Genomic DNA, 4,779 nt, shown 5'->3' on the forward strand with positions numbered 1-4,779 from the left:
TATTAATTTACAGCATAATGTTTCAAAAGGCGGAATGAGCAGGAGTTGCATAAACAGCTGTTCTTGGTCTGTTGGTGTGTTGGTCTGTTGCTCTGATGGTGTGTTGCTCTGTTGCTCTGTTGATGTGATGGTCTGATGGTGTGTTGGTCTGTTGCTCTGTTGGTGTGATGGTGTGTTGCTCTGTTGCTCTGTTGATGTGTTGGTCTGTTGCTCTGATGGTGTGTTGCTCTGTTAATGTGATGGTCTGACGGTGTGTTGGTCTGTTGCTCTGTTGGTCTGTTGGTGTGTTGGTCTGTTGGTGTGTTGGTGTGTTGGTGTGTTGGTCTGTTGCTCTGATGGTGTGTTGCTCTGTTGCTCTGTTGATGTGATGGTCTGACGGTGTGTTGGTCTGTTGCTCTGTTGGTGTGATGGTGTGTTGGTGTGATGGTCTGATGATGTGATGGTGTGATGGTCTGTTGCTCTGATGGTGTGATGGTCTGATGGTGTGTTGGTCTGATAGTGTGTTGGTGTGATGGTCTGTTGGTCTGATGGTGTGATGGTGTGTTGGTCTGTTGCTCTATTGGTGTGTTGGTCTGATGGTGTGATGGTGTGTTGGTGTGATGATCTGATTGTCTGTTGGTGTGATGGTCTGATGGTCTGATGATCTGATGGTGTGTTGGTCTGATGGTGTGTTGGTCTGATGGTGTGTTGCTCTGTTGGTCTGATGGTGTGTTGGTGTGATGATCTGATGGTCTGTTGGTGTGATGGTCTGATGGTCTGATGATCTGATGGTGTGATGGTCTGATGGTGTGTTGGTGTGATGGTCTGTTGGTCTGTTGCTCTGATGGTGTTTTGCTTTGTTGGTGTGTTGGTGTGATGGTGTGTTGGTCTGATAGTGTGTTGATGTGTTGCTCTGTTGGTCTGTTGGTCTGATGGTGTGATTGTGTATTGGTCTGATGGTGTGTTGGTGTGATGGTGTGATGGTCTGTTGGATTGTTGGTCTGTTGGTGTGTTGGTGTGATGGTCTGTTGGTGTGATGGTGCATTGGTATGATGGTCTGTTGGTGTGATGGTGTGTTGGTGTGATGGTGTGTTGGTGTGATGGTCTGATGGTGTGTTGGTGTGATGGTCTGATGGTGTGATGGTCTGTTGCTCTGTTGGTCTGTTGGTCTGATGGTGTGTTGGTGTGATGGTCTGATGGTCAAATAGTCTGATGGTCTGTTGGTCTGATGGTGTGATGGTCTGATGGTGTGTTGGTCTGATAGTGTGTTGGTGTGATGGTCTGTTGGTCTGATGGTGTGATGGTGTGTTGGTCTGTTGCTCTATTGGTGTGTTGGTCTGATGGTGTGTTGGTGTGATGGTCTGATGGTCAAATAGTCTGATGGTCTGTTGCTCTGATGGTGTGATGGTCTGATGGTGTGTTGGTCTGATAGTGTGTTGGTGTGATGGTCTGTTGGTCTGATGGTGTGATGGTGTGTTGGTCTGTTGCTCTATTGGTGTGTTGGTCTGATGGTGTGATGGTGTGTTGGTGTGATGATCTGATTGTCTGTTGGTGTGATGGTCTGATGGTCTGATGATCTGATGGTGTGTTGGTCTGATGGTGTGTTGGTCTGATGGTGTGTTGCTCTGTTGGTCTGATGGTGTGATGGTGTGTTGGTGTGATGATCTGATGGTCTGTTGGTGTGATGGTCTGATGGTCTGATGATCTGATGGTGTGATGGTCTGATGGTGTGTTGGTCTGATGGTGTGTTGGTGTGATGGTCTGTTGGTCTGTTGCTCTGATGGTGTTTTGCTTTGTTGGTGTGTTGGTGTGATGGTGTGTTGGTCTGATGGTGTGTTGGTCTGATGGTGTGTTGGTCTGATGGTGTGTTGGTGTGATGGTCTGTTGGTCTGTTGCTCTGATGGTGTTTTGCTTTGTTGGTGTGTTGGTGTGATGGTGTGTTGGTCTGATGGTGTGTTGGTCTGATAGTGTGTTGATGTGTTGCTCTGTTGGTCTGTTGGTCTGATGGTGTGATTGTGTATTGGTCTGATGGTGTGATGGTGTGATGGTCTGTTGGATTGTTGGTCTGTTGGTGTGTTGGTGTGATGGTCTGTTGGTGTGATGGTGCATTGGTATGATGGTCTGTTGGTGTGATGGTGTGTTGGTGTGATGGTGTGTTGGTGTGATGGTCTGATGGTGTGTTGGTGTGATGGTCTGATGGTGTGATGGTCTGTTGCTCTGTTGGTCTGTTGGTCTGATGGTGTGTTGGTGTGATGGTCTGATGGTCAAATAGTCTGATGGTCTGTTGGTCTGTTGCTCTGTTGGTCTGATGGTGTGATGGTGTGTTGGTCTGATGCTGTGTTGGTCTGATGGTGTGTTGCTCTGTTGGTCTGTTGGTCTGATGGTGTGATTGTGTATTGGTCTGATGGTCTGTTGGTGTGATGGTGTGTTGGACTGTTGGTCTGTTGGTGTGTTGGTGTGATGGTCTGTTGGTGTGATGGTGTGTTGGTCTGATGGTCTGTTGGTCTGATGGTGTGTTGGTCTGATGGTGTGTTGGTGTGATGCTCTGTTGCTCTGTTGGTCTGTTGGTCTGTTGGTCTGATGGTGTGATTGTGTATTGGTCTGATGGTGTGTTGGTCTGTTGGTCTGTTGATGTGAAGGCGTGATGGTGCATAGGTTCAGGTGCAGGGTGAAGGGAGCCTGTCAGCTCATTCACTGGCCACACACACACACACACACACACACACACACACACACACACACACACACACACTTTATTGGTACTCTGGCTATCATAAAGGCTCCCAAAAGTGGGGGTCAATTGCTATGAAAGACAGAAAGACATTTATAAACCAAAGCATAACACAGGAGACAGACAGAGAAGAAAGCAATGACTTTGTTAATAGGCCACAAATACAGTATAATATCTGAGATTTTAATTTAGCCAATGATTATGTCATACTGTGGTGGTGTGTTTTGTTCTACTCCTGTTACATTATGATTATTGTGAGGATGTCAGACAGTCAGAGATGTCTGCAGTGTGGAAGACAGAATGAGCCTGCGGGATAATCATAGCCTGGGAATGGATTTTTATCCTTGTGAATGCTGGGTAAACTCTCTCTCTCACACACACACACACACACACACACACACACACACACACACACACACACACACACACACGATTGTGCCGTGTCTCCATCTTCAACCGTTCCTTCCGATATATCATGATTATGTCGTATCATAATTAATATCAGCAGTTTAATAAGTGCTGAGAGAAACGAGGTATTTAACCTCAGACATAATGAGGTAAGATGAAAATGGATTGCCCTCTATATCCACTGCAGATCCAGCCTGGGATCCTTTTCCAACTGGTAACCATGACAACAGAGACCAGCAGGAAGGTGATGGCTGGTTGAAGTTTGGTTCTGGGGATAGTTGTCCTTTAGAAGAAACATGAAAATGGTGTCCCAGTGTGTTTGGTTGCCTGTCCTTAGTGTCCTGGTCCCAGTGTGGTTGGTTGCCTGTCCTTAGTGTCCTGGTCCCAGTGTGGTTGGTTGCCTGTCCTTAGTGTCCGGATCCCAGTGTGGTTGGTTGCCTGTCCTTAGTGTCCTGGTCCCAGTGTGGTTGGTTGCCTGTCCTTAGTGTCCAGATCCCAGTGTGGTTGGTTGCCTGTCCTTAGTGTCCTGGTCCCAGTGTGGTTGGTTGCCTGTCCTTAGTGTCCTGGTCCCAGTGTGGTTGGTTTGCCTGTCATTAGTGTCCTGGTCCCAGTGTGGTTGGTTGCCTGTCCTTAGTGTCCTGATCCCAGTTGTGGTTGGTTGCCTGTCCTTAGTGTCCTGGTCCCAGTGTGGTTGGTTGCCTGTCCTTAGTGTCCTCATCCCAGTGTGGTTGGTTGCCTGTCCTTAGTGTCCTGATCCCAGTGTGGGTTGGTTGCCTGTCCTTAGTGTCCTATTCCCAGTGTGGTTGGTTGCCTGTCCTTAGTGTCCTGGTCCCAGTGTGGTTGGTTGCCTGTCCTTAGTGTCCTGGTCCCAGTGTGGTTGGTTGCCTGTCCTTAGTGTCCTGATCCCAGTGTGGTTGGTTGCCTGTCCTTAGTGTCCTGATCCCAGTGTGGTTGGTTACCTGTCCTTAGTGTCCTGGTCCCAGTGTGGTTGGTTGCCTGTCCTTAGTGTCCTGGTCCCAGTGTGGTTGGTTGCCTGTCCTTAGTGTCCTGATCCCAGTGTGGTTGGTTGCCTGTCCTTAGTGTCTTGGTCCCAGTGTGGTTGGTTGCCTGTCCTTAGTGTCCTGATCCCAGTGTGGTTGGTTGCCTGTCCTTAGTGTCCTGGTCTGAGTGTGGTTGGTTGCCTGTCCTTAGTGTCCTGGTCCCAGTGTGGTTGGTTGCCTGTCCTTAGTGTCCTGGTCCCAGATTCACAAAACTGCCATTGTTTCCTTAACTATAGACTTCAGAAGAAAGTTTAGTAAAGTTGGAAATGTTGTTAATTCCAAGATAACCAAACCCCTCATCTCAAACTCAGGGCAGTTAGAGAAAAAGCTCATGAAAGCAATTGAACATGTTTAATTCACTCACAAACTTCTTAAAGTGAAAGTTTCAGTATTGGTTATTTTAAATCCAAGAACATGTTTTCGAACAGTAATCTAAGAAATATGCTAACATGATTGCCATTGCTAGCTAGTTAGCTAGGTAAAACGGTTTCCTAGCAACAAACATCTTAAGAAGATTTTTCAGAAGATATTTGAGAAAGTTAATTAAAAAATCATTAAATCTTAAGATATTGTTGAGGAATTGCACTTATCTTATGAATGTATTTTTTTTCTTAAGTTTTT

At 46.8% G+C, this 4,779-nt stretch overlaps 1 protein-coding gene across 1 annotated transcript in view; it reads left to right on the top strand.

The window, feature by feature from the left end:
* LOC109874771 (neurocan core protein) overlaps positions 1–4,779 on the top strand; it is a 144,394-nt gene that overhangs the window by 115,891 nt on the left and 23,724 nt on the right.

This window comes from Oncorhynchus kisutch, linkage group LG30 (assembly GCF_002021735.2).
Source record: "Oncorhynchus kisutch isolate 150728-3 linkage group LG30, Okis_V2, whole genome shotgun sequence".
Lineage (NCBI taxonomy): Eukaryota > Metazoa > Chordata > Actinopteri > Salmoniformes > Salmonidae > Oncorhynchus > Oncorhynchus kisutch.